This window comes from Dermochelys coriacea, chromosome 1, assembly GCF_009764565.3.
Source record: "Dermochelys coriacea isolate rDerCor1 chromosome 1, rDerCor1.pri.v4, whole genome shotgun sequence".
Taxonomy (NCBI): Eukaryota; Metazoa; Chordata; order Testudines; family Dermochelyidae; genus Dermochelys; species Dermochelys coriacea.
In genome coordinates this window covers 232,075,902-232,089,090 of record NC_050068.2, presented here as the reverse complement: position 1 = coordinate 232,089,090, position 13,189 = coordinate 232,075,902, and the positions used below count along the sequence as shown (strand labels likewise).

At 40.2% G+C, this 13,189-nt stretch overlaps 1 protein-coding gene across 5 annotated transcripts in view; it reads right to left on the bottom strand.

Moving 5' to 3' along the window:
- The window catches only part of LMNTD1 (lamin tail domain containing 1), a 297,660-nt gene that overhangs the window by 283,883 nt on the left and 588 nt on the right, over positions 1 to 13,189 (bottom strand). The gene's annotated exons all lie outside the window — the stretch shown is intronic.

The following is a 13,189-nucleotide window of genomic DNA, read 5'->3' as shown; positions in this document are numbered from 1 at the left end:
TGGCTTAGGACCAGGACCTGGTCCTGCTCCTAAATGAAGACCATAAGCTATTCTGCTCTCAGTTGCACTATGAAGACTACTCTGTTCAGAGTTATTCCTGGGGAAGTCAACGGTGGCTTTTTTTTTTTGATTTATACCTGTGAAATGGAGAACAGAATGTGGTCTTATAACTCGGATGAATGTGGGAGCAAGCCCTTGGTGACTGAGGGTAAAATTTTCAGAAAACACCTACGTGATTTAGGAGCCTAAGGTCCCTTATTCAAAAGTGATTGAGGTATTTAGACATTAGCTTCAACAGGAGAGACTGAGGGAGCCTTGCATCAGAATATCTCATGGCCCAGTGGCTCAGGCACTTACTGGAGAGGTGGCAGATCCCTGTTCAAATCTGTTCTTCCTCTCAGGTGCAGAGAAGATCTGAAGCAGCTGTCTCCCACATCCCAGGTGGGTACTTAGCCACTGGGTGAAACACTATGGGGGGTGGGAAAACAGCATAAGTGCCTAAAGCCAAGAGAGGGTTTGCAACTGAGAGTCCCAAGCAGAGGGAAGTGCCTCTTTCCAGCCTGGACTTAAGATCTGAACTCCCTAAGAGTGCTGGAGCTTGAAACACACCCCTCACCCTGGCATCTCCCACTGGCTAGTTTAGGCAGCTACCTAGCCCACTGTTTTTTTGTGAATCCCATTCCGAGGACACCTCTCTCTCCCCATTCATTGTATAGGGAGCCTACGCACCTAACTCGGGCTTTGTGAATCCCAGTGATTTTCAAGGTGCCTAGCAGTTAGCCATGATGCTTAGTGTCCCCCACACCTACATTTCTTTGTGAACAAATCAAAAGCACAGGCAGAATAATGAGATGTATGCTAAACGGTGGTGGTTAATGAGCTTAATAAGGGGGGCATTCTTATCTTTTTAAAGTCTGTTGGTATTTAAAAAAGGAAAGGTACGTGTTCAAAGAGAGATGGGATACTCTACCTGGGTGTCATGTCCAGCCTTTTCTTCTCATATTGTTAAATAGAAGGAGTGGGTCCTCAGGATCCAGCTAGATGAGAGGGGGATTCTCTTATGGAAAAAGGGGTCTCACTAAGGAAAAGACTGAGAACCATTGGTCGAGCAGACCAAATAGTCTCTGAAGCCTCTTTATATAATATAAAGGAACTTTTTGTCTTGATGGCCTGGACAGATAAGGGCATTAATTGCCCAGCATCAAGCTACCACACTGCTACACTAAACCTCTTGTTTATTTCAAGTGAAAGTTTCTAATATGCCAAGTTGCGAAGTTATTACTTGTCTTTTAGGGCTAGTTCAATTCAGCTATTTCTGTGCCAGCTTTTATTTTGCAGTTTCTAATTCTTGGAATCTCCTCCCACCTGCCTCTCATCTTGATCTGAAAGAAAAGACTGATTTCATGTAGCTCCATCTTAAAATGATTTCTGAGTCCTAAAGTACCTTTTAGAGTATTGTCATTCTTTAACCTGTCTGACTCCTCCAGAGCAAATTGATTGTAGAGTTAATGCAAGGATGCTGATTGCTCTTACTTGACAACCGTATGTACTTTATCAGAGCTACAATGTCACTTTCTCCCCTTTTAAATTGCTTTAAAATAATACTGACATAGGGTTCAGCAAAAAAGGTAATGCAGAATACATAAAATCTAGAGGCAGATTATTCCCTTATTAAAACAAACTACAGTTAAATTTCCAAAGCATGGCCAGGATTGTGAGGCCCTCCCCCCAAATTATGAGATTTTGGGGGCTCCTTTTATTTGCCTTCTGGTTTTTGAGTCTCTATGGTTAGCATTGTCCCACTTTGCTCTGCAACCATGAGGGCCAGAAACTTGCTTTTTTAATTAAAGCTGAGATTCTCATGTAGTCATCTGATTACAGGAGCTGGGGCTTCAAGAAAAATGCCAAATATTGCAAAATTTTAATAAATTAGGAGTTGCCAATATTGGGTACCTTACTGTTGATGATGCCTTTTAAGCAGGCCTATGAAAACTTAAAGGTTACCAATAGATATTTCCTCAGTTCTAATTACTCAATGGCCAGGGAATAGGAAATAAAACCTTTACTAGAAATACTCCACACTTCTGTAGAACCTTCCATCCACAAATCTCAAAGTGTTTTTCAGATATAATTGAATTTAGCTTCACAACAGCTTTCTAAGATATCTTTATCTCCATTCTACAGGTGGGTAGACTGAGGCACAGAAACATGATGTGACTTGTCACAGGGATAGAACCAAGATCTCCTGATTCCCTTTCCTGTGATTTATCCAGAAAACTATGTGTTGGGTTCATGAATGTCTTGCTTGACAGAACTGGAAGTCACTCAGATAAAGAGGATACTCTTTTTGACAAATTTATTTTTGAATACTTCTTTAGAGTCTCTGGGCAAAATTTAACCCCAGTATTGTTCCAGGGAAGTCTAAGGGAGTTGCATAAAGGCTTAATTTGGCCTTCTCTATGTGTCTTTTAATAGTAACTTCATCACCTGTGGAAAAGCTGCTATTCCCCTACTTAAAAAAAACACTTCTGTAGCACATACTACTAGCTCTTGGGGGCAGGAGCTGTGCCTTTGTGTTTGTACAGCACCTACCACAACAGGGCCCTGATCCTTGACTGGGACTCTTTGGTGCTACAGTTAATACAAATAATTAATAATAATAATATGGGATGGTTCTCTCAATCATCTAGGGCCAGATCCTCAGGTGGTGTAAATCGATTGACACCAGCTAAATATTTGGTTCAGACCATTTTGCGTCTGCTCTGTTTTTGCTCTGGGCCCCGTCTTAAAAACCGCAAAGTCTCTGGATGCATTTGATACCTCCTAAAGATTGGCACTGCAAATTGCTAAATGCCCTCAACTGCCATTGGCTTTTAGACCCCAAATTCCTGGGGGAAGGGACTGTATTTTCCTCTACAATTGCTGCAACACATGGCTGATGATCAAGAGTAAACAACAAAGCTAGAGTTGGAAAATTGTGGAGGAGCAACAATAAAGAATTATTGCTTTCTAGGCTCCACACTAAATACTAATTAGAGAGAATAATAAAACTAAGAAGAGAGAGCTTGAAGAATGCACTTAAACATTGTAATTTAATGCTAACATATTTCCCTATTGTTTTAGGCAGCATCTACAATTTTTAAAATAACCCTCAAAATGTTCCTGTTAAAATTGAGTAGTTTATTTGCTGCAGATTTACTCAGAACAACTGGCCTGTTTTTAATACTTGTTGGATATCTGCAAGCAGGTAGGACTTGCTCAGATTTATTCATTACAGCCCCAGTTCACCAAGGTACTTAGGACCATGCATAACTTGATCACATAAGTAGTGCCTATGGCCTCAATCCTCAGAAGTATTTAGGCTCCCAACTTCCATTGATTTCAATATAAACGAGGAGCCTAAATACCTCTGAGGACCTAAGCCAATGTGCTTACATATATGCACATGGCCCTGATTCAACAAGTTAAATTTAACCTATTTGAATTCACTCAAGACATTTTTTTGCTAGTATTTTTACTCTGTGGATTGATCATGAACAGTTTACTGTAAATATTTGATACTCTCAATCTGTGTTGATTACTTGTAATCGGTCACATAATGTTTCTGTTCCCTGATTGAAGCTAACTTATAATCAGGACAAGAGTTTGAAGAAGCCACTGGGGCTTCAAACTTCTCAGCAAGATATATTGTGAAGAGCAGAAGTAGCAGGAGAGTCAAAGATTAGCTCAAGGAGAGCAGGAGATTAGGAAATTTTAGAGAATTGTATACCCTTCATTTCTGGCCCACACTGCCATTATTAGAAAAAGTAGGCTAATTGGCTGGGTGAAGAGTTTCCATTGAATTTCCTCCTCCTCACATTTGAGCCGTGTGTGTGTCTGGGTATAATGTACATGGCCTTAATTTCAAAGGTACATTCCTGGATATTTTCTGGATACTTAATTGCCTCTTTGCCAAAACTCTGCCAAGGAGTTTTAGGAACCCTGCTGACCTACTGTGTCCCATACCATAAAAATATACTTACCTAGATCTTCAGGTGTGCCAGAGCTCCCCTTAATGCATCTGAGGAAAGAGAGGCATAGGTGATTGAGGATAGCAGGAGAAAAGTTTGGTCCCTGGCACAAGTTAGAGAAGCCCCAGGACTGATGGGTCAAGGTTTCAGGAGAGCAGCACATTCTGCCTCATCTCCTTCTATCCCCTCCCATCTCTGGAATATCCTTGCCATGTCTCTTACACTAGTGGGACCAGGACTTGTGATGTACAACCAGCTACACCAGTGTTATGCCATCTAATAATACAGTGAAATCCCCAGTTGCCATACATATTAGGGCAACTCTCTGTCCTTTTTGTACTGCCAGCATAGCCAAGGGGGATGGAGCTGGGGTTGAGGATATGGAGCACCAATTCCAGCATGAATACATCAGCATACAAGTTTAAGTTCACTTCCCCTGGCATTCATGCTGTTAAAATACAGCCTCTGAACTTTTCATGGAAAGTGTATCCAAAAGGGGCATAAACATGGGCAAAGCAAATTCACACAAGAGTATTTCAATTTAAATAAATGTTCAAATTACAGTAAATTAAAGCTTCTTGCTTTGTTTTTGGTGGTATTCAACTAGCGCTAATTCCAATAGTATTTGAAAGAAGTGCCCTTTCTTATATATTCTACATCCACAGAGATCAATTCTAGGAGTTTTCTTACATATAATCCATGACACTGTTGCCACTCATCAGAAGTATTATTTACTGGGATGAAAGAACTATAGACCCTGGAAAGCAATATATAAATGCAGATAAATTCTAAACAGTCAGAATAGAAGCTTCTTCCAACCTATTTCTAGGGAAAGTGAAGGGAAGATAATTTGAGTTAATTAATGATGAACCCTTAACATTTTTCAAAGAATGTGATTTTACTGAATAATAAACAGCAGTTCATGGAATTATAGAGTGTAATGCTGTGAAAATGTCTTTTGTAGATTTCATAGATTCAGTTCATGAAAATTAAAGTCTTACTTGAACTTTTTTTTTCTTTTATAAATATATCCCTGCTAGTTCACATTTTGTGATGATTTTTGTCAGATAATTGGCAGCCATTTTTTCCACTCTGTTTCACATAAATGTTAACAGCTAATGTGGGCCCCACTCCTGCAAACATTTAATCATCCCAATTCATAGGAAAGATTGGAAGTATAGTAAAAGACCACCTGAACTTAACCAGGAGATCTTCAGTGACCTGAATCTCAAAAAAGAGTCGCACAAAAAGTGGAAACTAGGTCGAACTACAAAGGATGATTTTTAAAAAACAACACAAGCATGTAGGAACAAAATTAGAAAGGAACAAAAATGAGATTAAACTACCTAGGGACATAAAGGGTAACAAAATATTTTACAAATATATTAGAAGCAAGAGGAAGACCAAGGACCAGGTAGGCCATTGCTCAATGAGCAGAGAAAGACAATAGCAGAAAATGCAGCAATAGCCAAAGTTTTAAATACCTTTTTTCATTTCAGTTTTTACCAAAAAGGCTAGCAGTGATCGGACGACCAACATAATGAATGTCAGTGTAAATGGGGTAAGATCTGAGGCTAAACTAGCAAAAAGAACAAGTTAAAAACAACTTTGACAAGTTAGACATCTTTGTTACGCTACTCCAGCAATGTGAATAAGGTAGCTGGAGTTGACGTAGTCTTCGCCACTCTTCATTGATGGGAGACGCTCTCCGGTCAACTTACCTTACTTTTATCAGAGAGCTGAAGTACCAGGGTCGACAGGAGAGCGCTCGGCCATTGATTTAGCGGGTCTTCACTAGACCCACTAAATCAGTAGTCTCCAACCTTTTTATGCCCAAGATCACATTTTGAATTCAAGGACAATCCATCCCCACCTGCACCCCAACCCCTGCCCCTTCCCTGAGGCCCTGCTCCTTTCATGAAGCCCCACCCTGTTCACTCCATTTCCCCGACCCCGTCACTCGCTCTCCCACACCCTCATTCACTTTTACTGGGCTGGGGCAAGGGGTTGGGGTGCAGGTGGGGATGTGGGCTCTGGGATGGAGTTTGGAGGCAGGGAGGGGGCTCCAGGATGGGGCAGAGTGTTGGAATGCCGGAGGGGGTGTGAGGTGCTGGCTCTGGGAGGGGGGGGTCAGGGCTGGAGCAGGGGGTACAGGCTACAGGAGAGGGTATGGGGTACAGGAAAGGATATGGGGGGCTGGCTCCAAGAGGCTGCAGGTTGGGTGGTGGAAGAGAAATGCTGGTCCAGCATAGCTGGGCCTGTTGTACTCATGATACTTTTGGTCTTAATGTTGCAAAGCCATTCAGAACCTGCCCATTGAAGGGGGTGGCATTTACCTTGGGCAGTCCTGGCCCCACGCTGCTCCCAGAAAGGGCCAACACACCCATGCGGCCTCTGGAGGGGAGCATGTGGCTTTGTGCACTGCCCCTCTGTGCAGGCACAACCCCTGCAGCTCCCATTGGCCAGTTACCCATTTCTGGCCAATGGGAGCTGTATGGGTTGTGCCTGTCGGCAAGAGCAGGGTGTGGAGACCTCTGCCCCCCATCCCCTGGGGCCGGGGCAGGCAGGGAGCCTGCCTTAGTGGCAGCCCCACTACACTGCCGGAGATCGCGATCAGCTGGGACAGTCTCCAGCATTGACCAGTCGATCGCACTCAACTGATTGGTGACCGCTGTGCTAAATTGATACTTGCTGCATTGATTGCAGCAGCATCAATCTCCCCGATAGTGAAGACAAGATCCAAGTCTGCAGGGCCAGATGCAATACATCCTAGAATACTTAGGGAACGGAAGAAGAAATCTCTGAGAAATTAATTTTGAGAACTCATGTGTAGTACGGGAGAGATCCAAGAGGACTGAAAAAGGGCAAATATAGTACTTATCTATTAAAAGGGGAATAAGGACAACCCAGGGAATTACAAACTGGTCAGTTTACCTTCAACACCCTGAAAGACAATAGAGCAAATAATCAAACAATCAATTTGTGAGCACCTAGAAGACAATAAGGTGATAACTAACGGTCAACATGGATTTGTTAAGAACAAATCATGTCAAACCAACCTAATATCCTTCTTTGACAGGGTAACAAGCCTGTGGATGGCGGGAAAGCAGTAGATGTCATATCTTGACTCTAGTAAGGCTTTTGATACTGTCTCACTTACCTTCTGATAAGAAAATTAGGGAAATATAGCCTAGATTAACTTACTATAAGGTGAGTGCACAACTGGTTGGAGAACCATACTCCGAGAGTATGGTTCACTGTCAAGCTGGAAGGGCATTTCAATTGGGGTCCCACAGGGATCTGTCCTGGGTCTGATTCTATTCAATATCTTCATAAATTATTTGAATGTCAGAAAGGGTACACTTATAAAGTTTGTGGATGATACCAAGCTGGGTGGGGTTACAAGCCCTTTGGAGGACAGGGTTAGGATTCAATATGGTCTTGACAAATTGGAGAAATGGTCTGAAGTAAAAAGGATGAAATTCAATAAGGACAAATGCAAAATATTACACTTTGGAAGGAATAATCAATTGCACACATACAAAATGGGAAATGACTGCCTGGAAAGGAGTACTGCAGAAAACGATTTGGGGGATATAGTGGATCACAAAGTAAATATGAATCAACAATGTAATACTGTTACAAAAAAAGCTATCATCATTCTGGGATGTATTAGTAGGAGTGTTGTAAGCAAGAAATGAGAAGTAATTATTTGACTTCACTCAGAATTGATAAGGCCTCAACTGGAGTACTGTGTCCAGTCCTGATTACCACACTTTGGGAAAGATGTGAACAAACTGGAGAAAGTCCAGAGGAGAGCAACAAAAATGATTAAAGGTCTAGAAAACATAACCTATGAGGAAAGATTGGAAAAACTGGTTTAATTTAGTCTGGAGAAGAGAAGTCTTGGAGTGGGGGGGACATGGTAATAGTCTTCAAGTATGTAGAAGGTACTTTTACTGATAAGGAGTGTGATAAATAGTTCTCCAGATCCACTGAGGACAGGAAAGAAGAAATGGGCTTAAATTGCAGCAAGGGAGATTTAGGTTAGACATCAGGAAAAACCTCCTAACTGTTAATGTAGTTAAGTATTGGAATAAATTACCAAGGGAGGTTGTGGAATCTCTGTCACTGAAGGTTTTCTTAAGAACAGGTTAGACAAACACCTGTCAGAGATGGTCTAGATAATATTTAATCCTGTCTCAGTGCAGGGGACTGGATTAGATGACCTATCAAGCTCCCTTCCAGTTCTATATTTCTATCATTCTATGTGTGTAACTTTACGCATATGAAGAGTCCTGTTAACTGCTAACTTCAAGTCCCATTGCATATACACATGCTTAACCATTTGCAGGATTGAGAGACTTATACCACAATACGTAGTCTCATAAACAAGCATACGTTGTCTGTACTATTTTTTCTTATTTTGTAATTTACTTATCCTAACAAAAATTGTCCATATCTTATTAAGGGTGTAATTTGATTAAGCTACATATCTTTGTCAATTTTTAAGTTGTAGTTGTTAGTAATTTGCTCATATGGATATATTTAGTGTGTCTGATTTTCCTTTTCTTTTCATTGAATACATCCCCATTAATTCATTTGAAAGAGCTAAATGTTCCCTGGCTTTCCTCGAAGAAACTCACCTTTTGTTCTTAGATATTAGCAAGAAACTGTTTTTTAGCAATCACTCTCCCTTTACCATCCAGTAAAAAGAACTGAGTAAACATTTTTCCTCCAATAAATATCTTAAAGTAAGTATGATGATGATTCAGCAAAGCACTTAAGCATGTGATTAGCTTTTATGCATGTTCTTCTGTTCCATTGACTTAAATCAGACTTAAGTACATGCTTAAAAGAAGCACACGTATACAAGCGTTGTATACAAGTTTGCTGAATCAGTGTCTGCACTCTTCCAATCCAAAAATACAGAGGGAAGATGGATTGAAGTCAAATTCAACAGATTAATCTGAATTGCATGTAATGTACTGAGCCACTATGTTTCCAGCAAAGTAGATCCCTTGTCCTTTGCCACTGTAGCTGAAAAAATAACTTTCATTGCTTATTATGCCACAGAATGTTGGTGGATATTTTTACATATTTCTTAGCCCTATTCTTGACAGTCTGTCTTAAACCCAATTTTCCTCTTTTCTTTCACAGCTGTTCTTGTCACCTCCAGTTCAGGAACTAAGCATATCAAATCACAGATGGTTACTCAATGCCAATAAGAAGGTTTCATTTTTTTCCTCTTCCCATCACCACATCTTCCAAAAGATTTCCCCTTTTACTCTGAAAAATAATTGCTGAAAAATATATTAGATGCCTCTATTGGACATATTGGCTTATCAGGCCATGCACACGTGATTCTGAAAATTCCATGCATGCCACCTTGATTTAGCAGGAATTTGTGCTACTTTCCTCCCCTTTACAATTAAATTGGAGGAGGGAAGTGGGGGAAGAGTGAGAATATAGTCAAAACAGTTACATTGTCTTTCTACTAGCAAACAAGCCTCCTAAAACAAGCAGATGAAACAAAAGTCAATATTGGTGAACATTGTATACATTATTACATATATCCTGAATATATCAAAAATATTTTGAAATCTCTCTAGTATGGCCATGAGTTACTTAAATGTAACAGGGGTTTTTTTTAAAGTAAACTTCTACCAAAAGAGGTGGAATTATAAGTCCAAGAAGGGTATGATTTAACTCTGAGAAAGAAGACAGAAAACTAGTTTTGGATATGAAATCTAATTGTTTAAAATGTCCCAGGCCCCAGTTCTGTTGACCTTTTGAAGTGGTAAACAATAGAAATGTAATGACTCATCATGTGACTGTTTTTAGTAAGTAATAAAATTTTTAAACAAGGATTTTCTTCAGCTAACAACAATTGGTTTCCCAAAACTTCTTTCCTTTTCATATACAAATTCCTGTGAACCCTGGATTCTGAGAAATAGTCTTGTATCTTCAGCCAGCCAGCATTTCAACTCCTGTTCTGCTTGCATGTTTTAGGAAGGAAGGGAGGAGTGGTGTTCTAAATGCTGTATTTTTTGCAATCTTTATAAAAATAGCTGGCCAAGTAACTTGCAACAAGCAGTTTATGTGGCAAATTTTAAGCTTTTTTTTCCTGTTTGTAAATTTTCTGCAATCAGAATGTGACTTATATTAATTTATTCACTTTTCTTAGCTATAGAAATGCTTTGTGCAAACAAATCTCATCTTGTGGACTGATTGCAAACTGTTTGCCGCCATTATTTCTTTTCCTGCAAGTATTCCGTTGGGACGGTCTATATTTGCAATTCCTTATGGGCAAAGTATGTGATTGGTCACCTATATCACATAACATAATCTTTGTAAACTTTTTCAATTACTGCCCAAAGCAAATTTCATTTTGTGATGAAATGCATGTCAGATACAGGGCCAGGGTTTGCTTTCTGTAAACAATTCATATGAACAACCTTTAATTTGCAGAAATATTTACAAAAAACAGCAGGGAACGGTCAAAACTGAATTCTGCTTAGACAGAGCTTGAGAAATTTACCAGACATCTACTAGCCAGAGGACTAATCCTATTAGGCACAGGTAGATAGGAAAGCCAGGGAGCAGGCTCCACCAAGAAAGTCCAGGTTCTCCTGGTAAAGAATCCAATTCTCTCATCTCCAGCCACTGGCTGCTGGGATTTCTTTTATGGTGCCATCCCTCAACCTACTTGGGAGCTCTATCTTTTGTATTAGCATATAGATGAGTTATAATTTTGATCTACGATCCCTTAATTGATGGAGCTTTTTGTTTCCCGCCCTCAAATTCAGAGCCTCCTAACTGCACTGGGGACAGGTCTTTGCTATTTAACCTATTAGTCTGTTTTCTGGATCCTCCTCCCTAGCGAACAACTTTTGTTGCTTATGTTAACTTTCTCCAGCAGCAGCATTAGTATGAAACTGGCATGATTCTTCACAGTTCCACCACTCCCCATCCAGCTTTGTACATCAGCTGTGAAACTGACCAGACCTGGAGCTGCCCAACTACAAACTCCAGAAGATGGCACTGTATCATGTTAACTTTCCAAATGTGACCAGAATGTATCTTCACAACCATAAAGGCTAGAAATGTATTTATTTACAAGTGTTGAATAAGATGCCAAGGAACAACTTAATGGGAGAATTTTAGTTGTTGAGTTTAGTGTACAGATGCCAGGTGGTGTAGGTGGCCCGTAATAGGCAGGAGGTCAGACAAGATGATCTGGTAATCCCTTGTTTCAGAGTAGCAGCCGTGTTAGTCTGTATTCGCAAAAAGAAAAGGAGTACTTGTGGCACCTTAGAGACTAACAAATTTATTAGAGCATAAGCTTACGTGAGAAATGCATCCAATGAAGTGAGCTGTAGCTCACGAAAGCTTATGCTCTAATAAATTTGTTAGTCTCTAAGGTGCCACAAGTACTCCTTTTCTTTTTGGTAATCCCTTGTGGCCTTAAACTCTGTGACTATGATTCCAATATTATGGAGCTATGTTTATTTACACCAGCTAAGGTCATGACCATAGTCCAACAGCAAGTATAACAATTCTACATTTTCATTTCAAGATGTGTGTATCCATAAATTCGTATCTAGAACAAAGGGGAATGGATCATTGTTCACGTCACACTCCCAATTGGTACCCAGCCCAAGCTAGGGACGCTAACGATCCTATCAGCGGACCAAATTTGGTGATCAATCCTGGTCACATGCCACCTGAGGCACATTGCACAGATGCTAGGAAGACCTTGAACAAAAGTAATCATATTAATGTAGAGAAACAACTGAAAAATACAACAATTGTTGAGACAGTTGTCAGGAATAGATATGAGCACATCTCTAAGCACAACTAGAGCCTTCTGTGGACTCTCCAAAGCTTGTTCTTGCGCGCTCTCTCTCTCTCTCTCTCTCTCTCTCTCTCTCTCCCCCTAAAGCAACAATTTATAATCCTGGTTATCAATGACATTTTCAAAAAAGAAGGAAACTTTCTGTTATAACATGCTGATTTACGAAGAGCTGAGCACTCAGAACTCCAGCTGAAGTGAATGAGAGATGAAGGTGCTTAACATTTCTGATAATCACGCCCTAAATACATAAAAGCATGACAAATTGTTCATTTTACCAATCTAGTAGAGCACTACCTTTACCAGCCCATACCTGGCCCTTTAGTCAAATGAATGCCCCTTCCTCTCTCTCTCTCTCTCTCTCTCTCTCTCTTAAGAGCAGAGAAGGGAGTGGAGGAAAGTTAGGGACTAGAAGTGATGACCATATGAATACCAAGATATCTGTGCTTCAGCAGGAGCTTATGGCTTTGCCACATGTTGTTACCGTTGTTGTTTATGAAGTGTCCACAATGTGCTCAGTAAAATACAGGACATAAAAGGAAGAGGAAGAGATTATAATCTAAACCCCTGACTTTACAAGTATTTATGCATATGCTTAGTTTTAAGCATGTGAATAGTCCCATAAAGCCCCTTACAGCAACTGACTTCAGTAGGGATCTATGCAGGTGCAGAACTCTGTCTGCTTGGAGTAAGTTGAAAGACTGGGGCCTCAGAGGCAGACGGGAACAGAACCGGACACTCTTAGCCTACAGGAGTAATTTGGAGTATTGCTAAAAGGTGAACAGGAGGAATCTCAAACAAAACCAAAGTAAAAGAACCTGCATGAAATATCCCTATTTTAAAATTTCAAATAGTTAAAATCTTTTTAGAAATTCCCCCAGGCCCCATCTGAGTTGGTCTTGAGGATGTACATGTATATACATACACTAAAGCTGGGCAAAATTTGTCATTAAAAACTTTTTTGGACAAAAATGGCCTATTTTGGTTTGGTTTTGTTTTTTTGGAACACAAATTTTTACTTTATTTTTCAAAGTTGCCAGGTTTTCTCCCCATTTTCAGAAACGAGACACTGTCAAAAGTTTTTTTGGCTTTTGGAAACTAAACATGACCATCAAACATTTTGATGGTCGGGTTTTTTGAAATATTTCTGTCCATCCCTCCCCCAAAAAAGCGCTTTTCAAAGTTTTAGAGAAAATATTCTCTCTCTCTCTCTCTCTGTGTGTGTGTGTGGTATAACGGGTATAATCCCTCTAGAGAAAGAATATATTAAGTCCCAACTGGCCACGGTCTATAATGAGTGGAACCAAAAATCCCCAAACGTTTG